At 37.4% G+C, this 21,505-nt stretch overlaps 1 pseudogene; it reads left to right on the top strand.

The window, feature by feature from the left end:
- The window catches only part of LOC122147029, a 51,316-nt pseudogene that overhangs the window by 18,822 nt on the left and 10,989 nt on the right, over positions 1 to 21,505 (top strand).

Raw genomic sequence — 21,505 nt, 5'->3', positions numbered from 1 at the left:
GTGATACATCTATAATGTTAAGAAAGATTTCTATTTCAAATAAAATGTGCTCTTTTGAACTTTTTGAAGTGTTTGGATCGCAGTGGTGGAGCAAAGCTGTACAGTCAAAGTGGGAGATTGTATTAATCTGCTGCTCAGGCATTGATCATATGCACAAATAAATGTCGCCATTAGTGGGCATAGATAATTATTAGTGAAGTCCCCCCGATGTGTTTGTGAGAGTGCCGCCCCAGGGATCTCCTGGTATTATCTTCCCCTGTCTTACTCCTGTTCTTTTCTTCAGGCCACCGAAGGCGTTCATTAATCTTATTTTAATAAATATTTTGTGCGCCCTGTCTGTCCAACATAAGGCGTCAATCTGTCTCCTTTTGCCAAGTTGCACCACTGGGTCTACGACAGATCGATTGAGGTCTGGGCGAAATGTGCTTCACATCCATTGCCAAGACATGTGGTTTTTTTCCAGACAGCTCTCTCTTTCTCTTTTTCCCCCATCCCTTTCCCTTTCACTCAGTTTTCTCCCCTCTTAGCCTCCCATCCTTCTTTTTTTTCAAAATTGTGACTAAGAAGATTGAAGATTCAAGAGATTAAATGGTTGTTCCTGATAAAAGCACAGAATTGCTTAGTTTCAAAAATCTAGTGAGCTGCCTGCAGATGCAGCATTTTAAGATGCGTACCTAATGCAAATGCTGTTCTAAAAAGGGTTTGCAACCTAGGTTTATGCTGCCTTCCTTGTTTTAATCCTAATAAGGCAGAATCATATAAATTCATAGACAAAGCACGCCAATCCCAGAATGCATTCCGATGAACACAATTTAAATTAATTCACTACTGTAAAATGTCAATAAAAATTTTATGATTTTTAACTCAGTTACTCAATTTGACTTTTTGTTGTATTCTATCTGTTTTAATGCTTATTGGACTATCTCTTCTGTTAGCTTAGCAACTTGTCTAACATCCGTCTCTATAGGAATCGTTTGTGAGTGGGAGTCTCAATTTTGTGGTAGCATGTGTATTTGCCTGCATTGCATATCAATTTCCAAATCTCATATATAAAAGTCATACATTCATCATATATTGAGGTTTCAGGACAGAGTGCACATATAAATTCGCCCGGTGTACAAAGCAGTCCACTATTTTGTCATGTTTTTGAAGCCATTGCTATGGAAATGCCCGTTTTTAAGGCTAAAATGCCTTTTTAAAATCGTAATGAATTATGTCATTCTTCCAGGTGTGTATGTCCCATTTGCCAAAACGATTCTTAGCTTTTGATGGCGAGTTACAGTATTTTCATTTTGGCTTTGGATGTGGTGTTGCGTGTGTTTTTGCAGGGATCCCTGATGTGTACCTAAGCCATGTGAGCCCAGCATGCAAGCCTGGATTTCCCTGATAGTTTAACCTCTATGATCACACCATGACTACGCCGTGCCCCCAGATTGGAGGCTGCCTGTTGAAGTGCCTTTTCCTTCATCCGGGTTTGTCCCCCTGACGTTTTGACCGTAATGTATCACTTACCACCTCAGCCATTGGGATAGATTCAAACCCCTGACTAATATACACTACTGTTTAGAAATTTGGGCATCAGTAAGATTTTCTCTTTTTTTTCGTTTTAGAAATAAATTCATAACACTTTTATTAGCAAAAGCTATGAAATTGATCAAAAGTGAGAGACTTTTACCATTGTTAAATTTAGGTTTCAGGTAAATGCTGCGGTCCCTTTTGAAATTTCCAATCACAGTTTTCAACAAAAATATCAAGGCACAAACTGTTTTCAACATGTATTATATATTGAATATTTCCTTGAGAGCACCATCATTAATGATTGAGCAGTCAAGATAAAAAATTATTTCTGAAGGACCAATGTGACAATGGAAGACTGAAGTTAGGGCTTCTTCCCAATTCTGCGCTGCCTAACTGTAATCCATTATAGTTTAAAATATATTTTAAATAAAAATGTAATAATATTTCACATTTTGTTGTATTTTTTTGATCAAATAAAGTGCAGACTTTAGTGAGGCATAAAAGACTTCAACACATAAAACAAAACAAAATTGTACCACCCCAGAAACGATATTTTAACGATAGTGTATGAAAGGATTTATATGAATGAATTCTTTCTTTTTTTTTTTTTTTTTTTTCCACAGATCAAAAGGCAATTGCAATATCATGTTCATAAGGACAATGGCGAGATGGTCCACAAACAGGTCCCTCAGCATGCTTCCTGTGACATTCCTTTGACCCCCTCCATTTACACACTATAGAATGTCAGGCTGTGAAATCTCCACCTTTGGATAAGAAGCTCGAGATCGCTGCTGTTGTGCTGCACTCGCGGCCCCAAAATCCTCTCTGCTCCAGCTGCCGCCCCCTTCTCTACAGAGTGCTCAGAGAACCACCAATCAGAGAGGACCAGAGTCCCGTCATCATCAAACAACCCACATACACTGACAGGTAAGAATATGCGTCTGTGTATAATTAACAATATCACGATTTACAGCATTTCTGGGAGTATTATTTTAAGTGTGGCTTAAGCATAAATGCTGAACATGTTGTGTTTCTAAAACTGTCATTGAGTTGTATCTTCAGTTGTATCTATCACTATTCAAGTATTGTGCAATGGTTTTTCTCGAAGCAATGTCTAAAAAAATTATTTTCACAGCCAACACAACAAGAAGAATAACAATATCATGGATTTGACATCGTCATTTCATTATTCATTAATTTTAAAAGCATCAACAGGTAGCCAATTTATTTTAAATTTATTTTCACATTTTATTCTGCTTGCTCCAATACAAATTCATCAACGGGCACTGGATTGTTGTCTTGCAATAGGTCAAAATGTCCAGAGATTAATAGTGTGGATAAGAGAGAGCATAACACATCCAGAAAATTCCCTTCCACAAGTCCTGTAAGCTCAGAAAGATGGAAACTCTACTGGGAATGTGGATAGGGAAAGGAAAGAAAGACAGATTGCATATGAGAGAGAGAGAGAGAGAGTGGTACAATGAAACCCTGGAATATAAACCAAATGTGACCGCTTTACCCGTGAAACAGTAAACACCCATGGCTGTTTGTAGCTCATCTGAGTGGCTTTCCAATCTGTCCAGCTGAAGGGGGAGTTGTGTGCCCAGTGTAGTTAGTGTGCAGTAAGTAGAGAGACCTTTCATTTGGCATGGGGAGACAAAAGATTGACAACAAGTAGGGGAAAAAAGGGGAGTTGGGTGAAGATGGAGTTTGTGGGAAAGTAGGCTACAGATGCCACCGTGTAGGTCTACAGCAAAAACAAAGCGCACTTGACATGAAATGAGTAAGGTAACAAGAGGCCAGTGAAGGGAGGTGCTTAACCTTCAGAAAATGTTGATCGTTAACCTTGGCAGGACCCATACTAAACATTATATGAACTGTTTTATTTCCTATGCATTTTATATGAGGTTTGCGGATTTTGCCAACATTTATGGCACATTAATATTAAATCAATTTTTTGTTGGATATGTGTGTGATTTTGGCTATAGTAAATAAATAAATAAATAAATATAATAATAAAGATCAATTTTTTTTTTTGTTTTGAATACTATTCAAAGGTTTGTAGTCGGATTTTGAAAAGCCTGTTATGCCCACTAAGACTTTATTTATTTGATCAAAAATAGAGTAAAAACAGTATCGTAGTGAAATATTACTACTTTAAAATGTAATTTAAATTATTTATTTATTTATTTATTTTAGTTTAATACTATGTTTATCATAAATAAATAAATGGTCAAAATATTACTTTTTGGATGATGTTTTCACTGAATGCTTTTAATAGTTGGATACAGGCGATAGAGAGTCAAAACCTCCTTTCATGTGAATAATGGCTATTCTAGTTTACAATTGCCAAATAAAATATATGTTATACCTTACCAGGAGGTCTTGTGCTGTAGGTCCTGCCTTTCTCTATAACTGGCTATACTATGAAGAAATAAATATGACTTTATCTTATTACTTGCACAGAATCCTTCATTGGAGCGTCCTATGCTACCTCAGAACAATGTCTAGTTTTAAATAGTCTTTCTACCCCTTCTCTGTCCTGGGTAATCCACTTAATTAATAAAGGGCAATTTGTTGAGTAATAAGACCCGCTGGAGCAAGTAGATGATGCTCAGTAAACTAGAGCATCCTCTCTTACCACCGTCTGGAAAATGACTGATATCAAACAAGCCCTCGCCAGTCATGGTGAGACTCTTTTTATAGAGTCATACAATCAGATCAGATCGATACACCGAGGAACATCACAGTTTGACATGCAGTGATACCCCTTGACATTAAAATGTCATTTCCATTTCCCAACAAGAATAGATTTTAGATCATACTGAGGAATAAATATAAGCTTAGATCAAGTATTTCTGCAGCATATTTTAGATTAATATTGTGCAATTACGAGGCTGTTGTGCTGAAAATCAACATCTCTGTGATTCTTTAGTATGGTTTATGATTTAGCTTTTTAAGGAATAGTTCACCCCCAAAATGAAAATTTGCAGAGAAAATGTACACATCCTCAGACCATCGAGGGTTACACAAGATGTAGATGAGTTTGTTTCTTCATCAGACGTTAAATTTAGCATTAAATCCCTTGTGCTCACCAATGGATCCACTGCAGTGAATGGAGTGCCGTCAAAGTTCAAACAGCTGAAAAAAACATCACAATAATCCACAAGTAATTCACTCCTAATCCAGTCTGGAAGAAAAAAAGCTGCATGTATGTAAGAAACTAATTTAAGGCGTTTTTTAGCTTGCTTCTGGTTGGGCACCTCTATCTCTAATATTGCTCAACACTGTCCAGTATATAATTATATATAGTATGCATGATTACAGTTGGAAAAATGTAACTTTATCACTAAATAATAATTTCAATTTACTACACTACAATATTGCAGTTTCTACTTTGTTTTTGGTGTTTAACAAAATCACCACCAACTAACCATCATTCATCCTCATCCTGTCATCCATTCTCCATTCCTTCAGTCCCTTCATTCATTCATTCATTCATTCTCTCATCATTCATTCCTTCTGTCTTCGGTCAGGATCTGTTAGTCATTCATTCATTCATTCATTCATTCGTTCAATTCATTCTAAAGTCTTAGTGGTCTCACCACATTGCTGTTTGCTTAACGGTGCAGGTTTGGATCGGAATGTGTGTGTGTGCTTAGTGATGTGCAGAGGGACGGTCGTACCTGTACCGGATCCAGTTGGAGTCAGACGTTTGTGTTCAGTGCAATTCTCCACCAGGCTTGGTTTTACATTCATGGAGAACATGTTTTGTGGTGATTGCCCACTACAGGGGAGTCTTATAACTTAAGGGTCCCTCAGAAGGTTTTGGCATGTCCTTGTTCCTTAGGTCAGTTTTAAGAATGTTACATAGTTTGTAGGGGCATAGTGTGTTTGAGTCTCTCTCCGCCGAATCTCTGTTTTTATATATGTTAAGGTGGTTGTTTGAAGCATAAGGGCTAATGAGACTTTCCAGACAACCTATTTCTAAATAACTGTAATCCTTTTGGCATCCTAGCGCTCAATCAAAAACGCTTCACAATCTCAACACTCTCAACTGAACAACATTAATTAGGAACATAAGTGTGACAAGAATCGCAAAATGACAGTTAAAGGCGGTTTCACTCATTTGAAATTTAGTTTCTATGTCATGGTCATCAAATTTATTTAAAAGTATATGTGCACTCACTTGCACTCAAGTCAACAATATCGCTCTGTAAATGAAGTGTCCCCATACTAAGCAAGTCAACGGTCCAGCGGACCATGCAGTAACCAAAAACTCCAGCGGTGAAAGAATGGAATAAAACCATAGGTGACAAAATGCGGTTGGCTGCCTGCCATGTAGGAAGGTCATTCACCCAATGGTTTAGGATATGTGCTGTCCACCCCCATTTGCGGATCACCCTAGGCACTGTTCTTTCCTCTCATAATACATCCCACCTGAGCATTGATCCCTGGACCACAGGAAATGTTCAAGTTTTAAACGGGACTCGCTTCGGCCACACCCTTCGACTATTAGGCCCAGTGAATAAAAAAACCATGAACATAACCAAAAAACACATCACTTACATCCAAAAAAACCATCCAAGCAACCAACCAACTTAAAAAACAATCCTCCAATCCAATCAACCCACTAACTAAATGAGACAGTACCTCATGGACATCTGGTAACTGACAGTGTTAGACCAGTAACCTCATGGGCATGTCTATCAAAACCCATACATATAGTTTCTTCAAGGCCATGGAGGAGTACATAGAAGAGACTCAAGCAAAGCAACTTTTCCTGCTGCATATAGTTTCTTCTTTGTGGCAAAAAAATGACAGAGGCTTGCAGCCTTGCATTTGCTATTGGGCATTCAACAAGATTAAACCATTAAATTCCATTATCCACTTCCCCTAGTCGCAGCTGCTTTGAAGCAACTTTTGAGCTTTCATCTTCACCAAGTTGGACCTTTGAAGTGCTTACAACCTGATCTGGTTATATGAGGGGGATGAGTGGAAGACTGCCTTCGTTACTCCATCTGGGCACAATGAGTACCACGATATGCCGTATGGCTTGGTCAACCAACACCCCATCTGATCATTGTAAGAGCTAGTCAGGCAAGAGGTGCTCCAGGACCTTCTGAAATGATTTTAACTGCATACCAAAATTGACATCCTATTTCTATTTTCTGTAGCCTGGCCAAACACATTGCCTGCCACGTTTCGGAGTCCTACCAGAGGCGTAGCTGACTACCATCTGTTAGCTTTTGCCACGCTGAGCAATGCAATGGCACTGGTGGCCTTGTGTTGTAAGCTGGGAGAGGCATTTTTGTTCGGATACGTGGGATGCAGAAGGTACACAGAGTATGCGAACTAGAAGTAGTCAGGAGAAGGAGGTTCTACTATGTCACTGAAACTTTGCTAATAAAAGATTACTTTACCAACAGTGAGCGGTGACAGGCCTGGCAGATAACTCAGTAACGGTATAAACAGAGCGGAGCAAACACAAGACAGACTATAAATCAGGCGGGGACAGGGTCCTCATCATACCAGATGACTGAGAGCATTTGTAGTCATGACGGGTGGGGGGTATGACCTAGCTATTATAGGGTAATCGTTAATGTTTCATACGCATCATTAATTTTTTTTTAATCTGATTTCTTGGTGTGTACTAAAACATAAATACATCTCTACAACAAACAACACTCAACCCTAATTTCTTTGTTCGGAACACAATGGGAAATAAGTGGTGATTTAGTAAAAGTGGATTCCCACTTACTGACCCTCAAGGCACTGAGAAGTTCCAGTAAAACTGCAGGGCTCAAAATCTTCTTGTGAAGTCGGTTGGGCCACCGCTGATTGATGCGGGAAGCACCAGCACTTCTCACTTCAGTGTAGTTATTTTATTTCTTAAAAGGAGCTTCGCTGGTATTGTCAAAGATGCGATACCTTCCTAATATTACGGTCTCGCTACAATGCTCAGTCTATCCCGAAACAGGTGGATTTCGAAGGTAACACAGTTCCAAACTGTGAATCTAATTCTGGTTTGTTGTTTTTCTTTTTAGTTTTTTTTTAAATGCCAAGTCATTTACTGAACAAATCTGGTGGTTATTTCGTATAAAATCAATATCAACTTAAATCAATATTTACTGTCATTATCACAACTATTGTACATGTTCAAAAGTTTTTGCATGTACGAGTGTACTTTGATGCTGTAAACTGCGATTGATCTTCTTAACAATCATAACAGATGCTGTGTTACCACAGAATGTACTTGAGTTAGTAAATGCAGTACAGAAAGACTCAGAAATGTTAGTGATAAAAAAAAGGCAAATAGATTCACAACCATTAACTAGTCAGGGGCGCGTTAGTTTTCCAGCGTGCACTAGAAAAGGCACTATATTTTCTGTGAGTGTGATGCATGAGAAGCGTCTAATTCAAACATGACCATAGACACACCAGCGATTAACTCACATGCCTCAAACTTCCCAGTGTTTTCATAGTAGCTTGTAACCGCATTTCTTTTTGTGAGATTTAGCTTTCAGGAATGGCTTTTTTTGTGGGGATAATTTACTCTCATAAGGCCAAACATTGAACTGACTCATCTATTATCTCCAACATTCGTATTTGGGAGCCATAATCAACAAAGCTTAGGAGTAAATCCTTTGTGGGCAGTTACGTGGCATCAGGGTTGGGCTTAGGTCTAGGCTGTCATTTTGCTGCAGCAGAGACGGCCAATCAAATGCTTTGTGGTTTTTAACATTTGGGGGTTTGTTAGAACACCTTTTTGAGCGCCTTGCCTTTGATAAGCGTTTCCCACCAATGAGTCACACCAGTCCGTACTTACCTTGCAGCATTGGCACTCCCTCAGACCTTGGGCTATAACTCATACAACAGAGAGCTCATACTGATGAGTCATGTCATTCACGTGTCCCTCTCTACGAATTCCGCTTTAATAAACATGCTAATGGGTCTCAGTCTTTTAGAGTTAGGGCCCCACGTGGCACTTTCGCTTTCCCTGGCATAAGGAGCTCTTCATTATTCATGCGCGTGCAGGACATCATCCACATATTTGTGGTATCAGGGTGAATTTAATCCTCTTCAGTAGAATCACATGTCTTTTTATTTTCAGAGTTCACACATAGTGAGGCCTTGAGTCCTCGCATACTTGCGTGACTATAAACACAATTACATCTTGGGGGCAGTGAAGTCATTACTTGTTGGGGACTTAGGATAAAGGGGGTCGCACGCAAACGCGCACAGGGTGGGCGTTGGCGGGGTGCACTCGTTTCACTTGCTTTTTCTGTCTCAGGGGCGGGTCTCAGGTCGGGGTCAAGCCTGTGCTATGTTTTGGAAGGGGGGACGGAGTGTTGTGAGGGAGTTTCGAAGTACGTTCCATTCCAAGCATCCAGGACTGCTGGCTTTTGTGTTTTTGTCACTGGTCCCCCAGGGCTGTCACTGGAGGGGTCTTCAACAATGTGGGCGTCCTCCACATGCCTCACTTCTGGCTCACATCAAGGACCAGAGGTTCCCTGCTCCTCTAAGGTCACGGGCATGGGGATACCGTGCTAAGGCCTGTGTCTCCACTAACCTCCGGCACTGCACGAGCTGCATGAGTACTCTAAAAAAGCATTAACAACTTTAAATCGCATGGTTAGGCGGCAGTTAATGATAACTACGACAGTCTCGCTATTAATAGTAACTCTGACTCAAATGGAATAGAAAACGAGCTAATACTAGGGTACAATCGAGCTTGGTTGTGAATGAATTTATGCGTCATGGGGGAGCGTAGAATAAAAAAAAACAAGAAGACCGCATTTTCCTTTATGTCTGCGCGGGAGATAATCCTCGAAATCTAATGTTGCAAGGGTCGCGCCAGCACGAACCGTAAATGAAGAATCAGTATACCCTCATTGATGCAGCCCATCCGTATTGAGTCCCCACGTACCGCCCAGCATGAACGTCATCACTATCCGAGTGATCAGCCTGTCTGCTAAAATATACGCACACTTGGCTCATGATGACGCTGTGAGTGGTAGACTTGCAGAATTTGACCCAGTGTGGTTCAGTCTATATTGGGCAATTTTTATGATAACATAGCTTGCCCCGCTCTGCTGACGAGCCTTACCTTGACAGAGGATGGCAGATTTTAGATGGGGGGAGCTAAATGATCATTTTGAACAGTGTTTGTTTAAAAAATAAGAAAAAAGTATAAATAATCTTGAGTTAAATATTAAGAATTATTCTTTATTAGACTATAATAACATATAATAAAAGAGGAGTCAGAGAGAGAATTCATACTTTTATTGCAGGAAAAGATTTATTAAATAATCATCAAAATCGTGACAGGAAAGACTTTTGTAAAATGTTTTACAAAAAAGATTTCAAATAGCCTGTTCTTTTCATGAACTTTCTATTAATCAAATGAATCCCGCTGCAAAATGTATATAGGGCAGCACCGCGAATGTTTTCAGCATGCACATTCAACATGATTTATAAAATAATAAAATAATTTAGATCACTGTCGAGCATATTATTTCGATTTCTGAAAGTTATAAGTTTAACTAAGAAATGACTGTTTTTGGGCTGTATTTTTGACCAAATAAAGAGGGATTTGATGAGCATGAAACTAAAAGAGCCTTTCTACAAACAAATTTTAAACAAAAAAACAACCCCTTTTTATACACAAACCACACAACCCATAAACTTTTAAAAAAACAGTATGTAGTTGACTTGACATAGTATGATATACAATCGATGAAAAACAAACATAAACGCTATTCATCACACTGCTGTTCATCAATATACTGCTAGGCACAAGGAGCCATAGAGTATAATTGCTATACTACTGGATACGTTGTTTTTTTATTGCAGGATAGCAGTATGAGGAGGCGAGAGCCAGAGGCATTGTGACACACTCTGTTGTTAGTATCTGGGCTAGATGGTCTTGGCATGGAAATTGGCAGTGAAAACGTGACACATTGGAATCATGTTGACACCCACTCTAGATGAAAAGAAACACTAGCTTGGGTTAGAACTACACTAATCTAGTTTAATTTTAATTGAAAGATAGTAACTTGGATTTTTACAGGTAACTCATTGGTTGGTGTCTAAGGCGACTATGACGCTCTCACAGTTCTATGAAGCACATAAGGACGCTCGCAATGATTCTAGTTATAACCTCAGACTCAACACCCATTACTTAGACACCCTAGTGTGGGAAGTGACCTCATAACCTGAGTGGTCCTGTGGCTAAATTCGCATACGAAACCGAGAACTTGCTTACCGGCATGGCGCTACTTCGGTTTCTTATCTGAACTTCTTCCTCCTCTGCCCCAACTTACCCGACTTTTCTCCTCCCACCTTCTCCCTTTTCTCCTTTCATCCTTCCTCAACTTCTCTGTTTTCTCCTTCCTCACTCCTCAAGTGGCGGGTGTGTGGCGGTTGCATTGCGTACACTTGTGTCACTTTCAGTGTCAGCGCCTTTTGCCCTAGACCCACCGTTGCGCTGAGGTGTGGTCTCCACCAGCTACTACAACAAACAAACAACAACACAACATACAACACTTTTGCATGTATAACACATTAATACAAAACAACAGGGACTGAAAAGTTAGGGATCTGTAACGACATTTTGTTTTTTTTTTTTTTTTTTTTTTTTTTTTTTTTTTTTTTTTAGTAAAAAGTAAAAAGTTATTATTAATGATTCTTGTATTTTTTGGGGGGGTTTTTACTTATCCTCACCAAGGCCTGCCATGATCTATGAAAATATTATCACTACTATTGTAAAAATAATTACAATTTTTAAACAATAGCTGCTTCTTTCTAATATTATGTGTTTTGTTTTTTATGTGTAATTATTCCTGGTCATGGTAAAGTTAGGCCGATGTGGTGTGTGCCAAAACATTCAAAACGACAGAAAATTATTTTAAAAATAAACTTTTTGTCACATTATAAATTTCTGTTACTCTCCACTGACTCTCACAATTGTTTATCCATTTAAAACAATACTCTTAGCTGATAAATATATAATATTCTATCTTTTCGAAACTACTACAAACAAAATATAAAAAAGTCCTTTACTTTCTTCAATCCACCAAACTTTAGTTGGGGGGGGGAATGAGGGGGGGGTCATGTAGTAAAAGCAAATTAAAAAGTATTAAAATGGATCAGTACCGACTATACAAGCATACATACGTACACTGTTATCTACGAAACTTCTTACACAGACGACACAAGACATAAAAACATTTTCACTACATGTTTTGAAAACAGTAGGATATGATGTCGGTCTATGTCTAACCACATAATAATTAACATGTGTTTTTCTCACTCAGCTATGGTGTGCATAAGCTAAATGCCGATGCTAAATCATGGCAGTCCTCTAAACATCGAACAACGCTCCAGCCGGTATACTCCAGTCACAGACTCTAAACAGACTCTGAGAAGTTAACTGCTCTGTTTCTTGTCATCGTAGGCTATACACTTACTGTTTCTGCCATGGCGCCGGGCTCCATGGCGCTTCTTCTCCATCAAGTGCAAAGCAAGTAAGCATAACATCCTGCGTTCTCTCACACTCCTCCTCTCTCATCATCGTCTCGCTCCATGCTTCTCTCCCTTTTCTCCTCCGTCTGATTCTGTGTCTCTGTCTGTCTAAATAAATCCACCAGGCAAGAAAGAAAAATCACAATCTCCTTGTATATCTAGTATCTATTTTCTGACAAACAGCAGTTGAAGTATTAAAAATGAGTATTTTACGTTAGCTACCAAAACTCTCTGTAAACTGTTTTTAATCAACCTCACCAAATAAACTTTTTTATTATACAGCCAAGTGCCAGAGATGTGCCAAAGCCGCCTTATTCAGATTTCCTGTAAGAATAACTTCGCTGCTTAGTAGGTCATTGAAAAAACACCGTTATTCAGAAAGATTTCCATCGTAACTGGAGTGGGCCCAATTTATCAGTAAATGTGCCTGTCCATACAGCAGATATATTGGGGTGAATTGAGATATACAACAGCACACGTGTTTTTATATGACTATTCTAGTAGGTGTAGACTGTATTCATCACGAACGTGTTTGGAGCAAGGAAACATTTTGCAAACATAAAAGGAAAGGTAGTGGCCTACTTCTGTAAGTCTTGTGACCTACATTTTCCAAATCATCACATTCCTGTTTGTTATTGTGAAATAGTTGATTAAATTATTGTGGAGAATTACTAAAATGCAGTGTAAGGGCAAGAGCATCTCCAGTAATTCTAGAAGACAGGAGCGGGAACCCACATGTCTTAGTTTATTCAGATTTTGCAGAATACCAAAATGTTCCAGTAACTGTGGAGAACATAAACACTTAGAATTATGTTCACATGTTCGTTGTCTCGAATTGTGCTCACATTTACCAAAATACCAAAGTCTGTGAATTAAACATGTCTCATCAAATTATCAAAGAAAATATATTCACATCAATTTTATAACTTAGCGAAACAATGTCTAATTTGTGTCAAGTGAAATACTGTCATGTTTTCTAATGAACCTAATGAAACTGTGACTTTATAAATTGTTGTCATCCTCTGTCTGTTTTGTCCTCTCCTCAGACGGAAGCAGAGCTGATTTGTGTGCATGGAGTGTGGGACCGTGTAGTGAGCTGTCAGCCAGTGGACTGTGGCCCACCTCCTCAGTCTCATGTCTACTTTGCCTCCTTTTCATGTCCTTGGGGCACCATATTTGGCAAGCGGTGCACCTTTTCCTGTAACGCCCCGGCAATCCTGCAAGGTAAGGACAGGAACTGGCTTACAGTGTGAGACCTGAGGGTTTTTGAATCTTTACATTCAGTGCATGTATCTGGTTCTTTGAAGACTTTGGCTTCTTTTCTAAAATAATACAGTAATTTGTGGATGACAAAGTCTTCTTGCATGTTTGCCCATGTACACTGGAAAAAAATCCAAAAAATAATTGTGCTTTTTGGCATTCCAGGGGTCATTTGACTCACAGCTGCTAGTTAAACCAGCACTTAAAACATATAAACAAAATATGTTATCACAAAATAATTGAATGATTGTACTGGATTATATTTAATAATAACCTCTAAACATAAAATAACTGGTTACTTGAAACAAACTAAACTTTTAACTGAACTAAAAATAAAAATGCTAAAAAAAAAACACACCCGTAACATTAATTGATATTTCGGTAGTTGCCAAGCTATTAGACTTTCTATTTAGTTTACCTTTATGGTACTAACATAACTAAAATTCATTATAGGCATATAAAAAAAATAATAAAAAAAGACAAACCCAACTTCAAAATATTAATAAAAACCATAATAGTTCGCAATAAATCTACACTCATGACATAATGAAATGGTATTGTTATATTATATTATTACTTGTTGTTTAAATATGACATTTGATTGGATTATGAACATGAAAATGATGAAATGGTCATTGATTTAAATGATTTTCTTATCTTATGTGTTACTTTTACCTAGATAATGACATCATTCAGAAACAATCTTGACAAAAAGATAAACACTGCAACGGAAATATCGCTATATTATATTATGTCATGACATGTCATATTATATCATATTTTAAAAAACACATCATATTACATGTACGAAAATGCATGGTTACTGTTGTTTTTTATATATTATTCTTCAAAATTATTGTCTTAATATTTGCTTTTTTATTTTATGCTGTAATTTATTTTCATCTCTCTTTTTTTTGCGGCTATGGTGATATTCAGAGCTCTTTTTTACTTTATTGATGTGTTGCTGTCACCCTCCTGTTAAGGGTTTTTGTTGAGGGTTTTCTCTTCTAATGATTTAAAGCTACATGACACAAATAATGAGCGACCCACAATGATAGCCAAAGAGCAATTGTTTACAGAACTCAAACAATCATAAGTTTTTTTTTTTTTTTTACCCATGCTAGCTAAATATTAAGATTTGTGTATGTGCTTTTATATGCATACAGTATATAGTCCTCATTGTGTGTCAGTGTTGTTCTTGCACTCATTCAGAAACTGTGCATCAGTCTGGCTGTGGTCCTTGCCCTCTTCCTGGCTTTGTAAAATGGAAAGTAGTCCCTGGCTGCAGAGAACAGCACCACAGTGGAGATAGTAAACATGCACAAGTAGGCAAAAAACATAGGAGTGCCTATCATACCCATACTACTAAAGCCCCCAGAGAGCCCCTCAATTCAGACAGCGAGAGCAGGCTGGCACTGGCACTCTTACCTCTGGATAGCAGGAGCCATACTTAGGCAAGGTGGCTCAGGGGTTAAGGGCGCAACCCCTCACAACTCTCGTATTTATTTAAAATGCAGGCTTTTGATGGATCGGTCCAAATTATTTTTCTTTGGCAAGGAGCGGTGCAGTCCTGTCTGTGGTCAGTGGCTTCACGGAAAGTCCAGCACATTGCATCACGGAGTAGCTATGCTTATTGGTCTTGATGGCAAGGTTCTTGTACCATAATGTGTTAAAGTGATGGGCTATAGTGCGGGGGGGGGGTGGCATTTGGGAGTTTTTAAATCTATTCATGACTTGACATTAGTTGAAACACACAAAAGTGATGCAGCGATTATGCACTTTATAAAGTATCTGGAACTTCTCAGGCATGTTGGAAAAATGCATTTTTGCATCCATTTTTGGTGTAGCTAAATTTAAGCACAGCTAAAATTTTGTTATAGCTAAATTTAAGCACAGATACAAAAGTAGGCAGACACCTTAAAACTTGGCAAAGAATCATTATATTTTATTTACCTATAAAATTGCTTTAAAACTTTAACAAAATCTAATTAGATATGTTGCTTTAATAGTACTAAGAGAGGTCCTATAAGTACATGGGCCCTAGGGGCCACTGAACCGTGTGCACAAAAGGCATTTTATAAGTTAATAGAAACTCTTCTTAGTTTATAGAAAAAGAAAGTTTTTTACATAGATATGGCTTTTCATATCATTGGAACACATTTATGTAAAGGTACAGTATAATTCCCAACTCAATAAACGTCCTATTGTGACACTAATGTTTCGTCATATTAATTCATTATGAATTATAATTCTTTTTATGCATTAAAATGACTTGAATCAACCTTCTTCTTTGATTAACGTTTTAATATCTGTACCAAAAATAACTTGAATATTTTGGGGAGACATAAAGTAAAAAAAAACTATATGATATGATGATGATTATGTGATTATTATTCTGATATGATATTAAGGTAAGAAATAAAAGTTAATATAGGAAGTGACTGAAAAGAAAATTATTAGTTTTGCATAATCTTCTGTTATTACGTCTAATATATATAAATTATACTATATATATATATATATATAATATATATATATATATATAGATATATATATATATATGTATATATATAATTAAATATAAACAACTTTACTGCTTATATTGAAATTTATGTCATAGGTACGACAAAGAAAAGAGATAATAAATAACCTTAAATACCTTGAAAAATTATATATTTAAAGACTTTTGTTGTGTTTCTTGGACTAAGGGGTGTTATACCAGTGAACTTACTGACTAGTCCTTAGGCAAGCATTTCTGTTCCATTTTGATGCAGTTTTCTTGTTGGGATGTGTTTTTCAGGTGAAAGTGACACATTGGTTTGTCTTGAGGATGGACTATGGTCCTACCCAGAGGCTTACTGCAAGATGGAGTGTCCGGACCACCTTTCCACACTCAATGCCACACTTCTAGTTACTCAGTGTCTTGGTGGCGGGCATGAACGTGGGCACTGTGTGCCGCTATAAATGCAACCCGGGATATTACGTCACTGGCCCACTCAACAAAAAGCCAAGAAGTGAGTTGCAGTCTGTATGGTTTGAACTTTGAACTGATTCCTAGGCATTGGTTACTGTTTGACAAATTTTGAAGGAAAAAATATCTGTTTCCAGCATCTAGGTTGCTCACATGGTTCTCCAAAAGATCAAAATCTTTCTCCAGGTGTTTCCAAATATCTTTCAGCAATGGAGTCAGCAATGTACTTTGATGAATGATTGATGGCGTGTTGTTTTGGTATTCAATCCAATCAGCTATAGCATATTAGCATATTTTAAACACATCTGAGGGGAGTAGCATTTGCACCTGCCCTCATATTTATGAGTTTATTAAAATGGCTGGTAAAATACCTCAGTGTCTTTTAAATGCCTTTAATTGGGCATTAATAACAGAAAGTGATAGCCAGCATGTCTCATAAAGCCATTTAAATGATCCTGTTTATTAAGACCATTGGCATGTTTGTTCTGAAAGGCATTTCATTATAAAGGTTCAGCAAATGGTTTATGATGGTCTAAAGAGAGTTGTTATGCTATTATCAAGGTAGTTTTAGCCTGTGCTTCTGTATGATCTTTCTCAATGAACACTACACCCTAAACTACATAAACTACATAAACTATAATTTAAACTACAATTTATTTCCTCAGGATTTATTGGCTATTTAGTCATACCAGATGGTTTGGTCACATGACTTAGAGGAGAATAAATCCCCTGTGGCTGGAGGAGAATGTCATTCAAGAAATGTAGTAATTGCTGGATTTATGTTGTGCAACATTTCAGACCAGAAAAAGATTGAGAACCTACAATTAAATTTCACCACGTGTTTAATGTAACAGTTCTATTAACTGTCTCAAAAAGCTAGTGAGAAACCCTATCGATACAGCTTTTTTATGAATTTCACTGATTCTTAACAACAAATGTATGAAAAAAACCTTCTAAAGCCATTATTGTTTAATGTTTTTATTTTGTGTTAAAAGTATTAAAATGACAGTTAAATTTATTTAAAAAAGGCATTTTTAGCTTAGCAACATGCCAGCATCACAAGCATAAAACAGGATAAAGTCAGAATTGTGAGATTGAATCTTAGAAGTCTGATTTTTTTTCCTTCTCAATTATACTGTAGGTATGTGCATTCACCCCTGATGATTTGCCCCTCCTTCCTGCTAATGACTTATTTTTCTGGGGGGGGGTCTCAGGAAGTTTCTGAGGTTGGAGTGTTTGGAGGGTGGGACATGGCAAGAGGGCAACTGTTCACCTGTCACATGCCCTCCTCTCACGCTGATGTTTTGAGGGCATGTACCCCTGCACCAACCAATTTGGACTTTAATAGTATCTGCACACTACAGTGTCCCGATCCAACAGAAAGGGTATCGTACCACTTTGTAAGCCAACTATTTCTGTGTATTCCTAAACTCTGCAGTCATTAAACACTCATCTACGTTTGTCCCTGCAGTCCAGCATTCGATGCACCAAAGATGGCAAATGGACTGAGGACTTTACTATGTGTAAGAAGATAGAGGGATCGTGCCAGTCTCCTCTTGACCTTAACCTGGTGGAATACAGTTGTGAGGATGGCTTTGACGTGGGTGAGAATTTAAACTGACAAGAAAAAATCGCTGGTTATGAGATAAAAGTTGCCCATTTCAAATATGGAAATGACTAGTCAGTCGATTTGCTGACAAAGCAATGATTATTGGTCTCATTCATTGTTTGAACATGTATTAAAATGCATCTTACTAATTTTTTCTGCATTGTATTATTTGGCTGTACATTTAGGCCTTATCCTGTTTATCCTTCATAATAAGAAGTCTAGACATACTGTACTGTACCTGCCTGGGCCTCAAGACGACAGTCAGTTGCATGCAGTAGGATACTTCTGAGTGCCAACCTGCCAAGCTGTTCAACTATGGATGACCAGTGTTCACATGAATAAATTTAACAGATGCAAATGATGGTTAAAGCAAAGCTTGCTTTGTGTCATGACAGGTGCAGTTTGTTACCCAACATGCATTGTGGCCTTGAGTGACCCTGTGGTGTTAGCCAATGGCTCCAGCGCTGATACAGTAGAACACTGATGCGTCCCAGCAAGGTTGAGGTGAGGCGGTGGGGCCAGTTTGCCATAAATTTGATATCTTTGGCTGTTCAAGAATTTCTGTAAAGCCTTTTTTTCAATTTTTTACTATTAAACTATTAGAAATGCTAAGGGAGAGTGAACTAACAAACAACACTTTTTACAGCTTTTATTAATTAGAATTTTTTATTTACTGCAGAGAAGTCATTGGTAAGCAAGTGATGTAATGCTAAATATATTCAAATTTGTTCCAAAAAAGAAACAAACTCATGTACATCTTGGATGGCCTGAGGGAGAGTACATATTCAGCAAATTATATTTAAACTAGGTAAACTATTCCTTTAAAAGTGATTTCTAGATACTAATACATGTTCAATTTTAAGTTGTTTGCAATATGAATGAACATGAATTAACAATGAACAGTAGTATATTTATACATTTTAATTATTTTTAAATATGCTAAAATTTTAAATGCATTATAAAAATAAATATTTATAAATGTAACATTAGCCTAGATTAATAAATGCTGTAAAAATGTTCCTTGTAAGTTTATAATGCATTATCATGATAATATGCATCATAATACATTAAAGGTGACATTTCATGAAAATTAATTTTCTGTTTAAATACTATAATCGGGTCCCCGGTGCATCTACCAACCCAGAAAACGTGAAAAATATTAACACAGTAGCTTCGTTTTGGTAAGCCATTTTTCTGCAAGCCTCTGAGAAAACGAACATGTCAGATTTCGCTCCTCTCTGTGACAAAGGGATCTTATTATAATATCAATGCCCCTATATCTGCATGTTTCCACTCATGTCACCGCAATTGTGTTTTCGCAATTGACAACGGTATATACCAATTCTAGCACCATAGAAAAAGTTTAAGCAAAGCATGCTAACTGTTACTATCATTAGCTGCACTGCCACAGATGAGCACAGAACACTATATAGTCCCAGTCTCAGAGGAGACAAGAGAGCAGTGTATATATTTATATTACTATTACGCCACACAGAAAATATAAACATGCAATTTCTTTCCCAGCTGTTGGCCTTCACAGATATAACCGACTGTTTTTGTAACTCAACTCATTTTAACAAAAACAAACTTTTGTGTATTTGACAGTTTAAGCACAATAAGACATGAAAGAGAACTTAGTTTAGTAAGGTTAACTTACTCACATGCCGGGTGACACCCGCTTTCTGTGCGTGTGCTTCAGATGTGTGTGCTCAGAAAACACTGTATCAGAAAATATGGCTTTAAAACAAATGATTTCAGCGCGATAGACAAGATAATCAAAACCAGAGTTTTTTTTTTTTTTTTTTTTTGTAATCAGAAAATCTGACATACCAGATCCGTACGGCTCTGTGACGTACGAGCTGTAAAGGGGGCGGAGAGCAGCAGCTCATTTGCATTTAAAGATACAGTCACAAAAACAGTGTGCTTCTGCTTCCTTTTAAAATAGATTTTAAAAAATTATATAATAAATTATCTCTGGGGTATTTTGAGCTGAAACTTCACAGACATATTCTGGGGACACCTGAGATTTATATTACATATTGTAGAAAGGGGCATAATAGGTCACCTTTAACTAGTCTTTATTGTAATGTTGTAAGAGGCTTACTGTTGCTTACTGTTTGTCTCTTTTACTATAAACTACTTTGATCTTGACTAGGACTTTGATGCTGATATGGCACTCAAATTAAAGGATAGATGGTTGGATGTGATGTGACAGTTTTGGAAAATGGTTGCGATGTCTTTTAGGAACCAGGATGTCCTTTACCATTAATTCAACCCACACACAGAGTAGTCTTGTAAATGTAAAGTGATTTTCTAAGACTGAAATTAAATGTATTTTTCCCTGTTCCATACATCTTGACATAAGGTGCATTGACATCTGTCAAATGTAAAATGGCTCACTTTTCTGATCTTTGTTTGGGGGAACCTATTTTGGCTCTAGGCAGAGGAGCTTTAAAACTGAATACTTTGGATGCAAAATTGGAATCACATTATTGGAACATTAAAGTGATAAGTTGGATTGGGTTAACTTGATTCTCGCTGCAAACCAGGTTCAACTCACCTTAACATTGAAATCTTTCTGCCAGAGTGTTGATTCTGTCTCTCATTGTCATATCAGCTCATGAGAGTAATGATTACAGTGTTATTTTTTTATAAGAGAAGCCTGAAATGCCACACGTCAAGCATGATGCCTGTAAAGGTGTCGGACTCCCGTTGTTTATAATGATACATCAGCACCCCTAAGAACAGCCTGCTTTCCAGGAATGTTGTCCAAAGTATTGCAGACTGGGTAAGAATGATGGAGGAAAGGTCACAGTAGGAGGGAGATGAATAAGAGATAAGCAAGTTTCTTTCCAGAAATTCTGCTTTAGAAACAGGTTAGCTTTCCAATTCTGAGAAAATGTCAAATCAGTGAAATATTTGTTCAAATTGAAGGGACAAAAGGGAAAAAGTAACCCTTATTATATGTCATAGTTATTGGATATTAATTTGCAATTTATTTTTAGGCCTACTATGTCTCAGTTTTTGTATTTTAAATTAAGTTAGATATTATTAGATTTCTGGAAAAAGTCCCTGAATAAAATAGAAATAAATAGAAACCCCGTTTTCAAATTTCCTCTGAAGAGATTTGTTACAAGAACTTCATTAATAGTAATGTCACCTTTTTTGCTTAATGATGTCATCATTACAAAGCAGCAATTGACTCTCTCCTTCCCCTTCCCCTTCGCCTTCCCCTTCCCTCTCTTGCTCCTTTATTTCTCTTCCTTTGAAAGAGTATTGTCTGCACTGGCATGTTAAAGTGGCATCCGAATCCAGCACAGATCCACTGCATTCAGTCCTGTGAGGTGAGTGCCAATTATGTTAGCCAAGCTAATGTGATTTTGTGCAAGATGGAAATTATTCAAAATTCTTTCAAAATTCTAAATGATTCGGTCACTCTTATGTTGTTAGAAAACCATGCTTTTTTTTCAGTATTTTTATTCAGTATGTTTCAGTTTGTATCGGATGTTCATGTAGCTCTTTTCCATGGAACAACAGTTTATGTTGACCAAAAACTTCAAAAAAGATTCAAACAGACGAATAATACAAGCTCCCTAAAAGTAGTCCAAAAGACTTGATCA

Source organism: Cyprinus carpio, chromosome A2 (genome assembly GCF_018340385.1).
Source record: "Cyprinus carpio isolate SPL01 chromosome A2, ASM1834038v1, whole genome shotgun sequence".
Classification (NCBI taxonomy): domain Eukaryota; kingdom Metazoa; phylum Chordata; class Actinopteri; order Cypriniformes; family Cyprinidae; genus Cyprinus; species Cyprinus carpio.
Note: the sequence above shows the minus strand (reverse complement) of the source record. Positions and strands in the feature narration are given on the sequence as shown.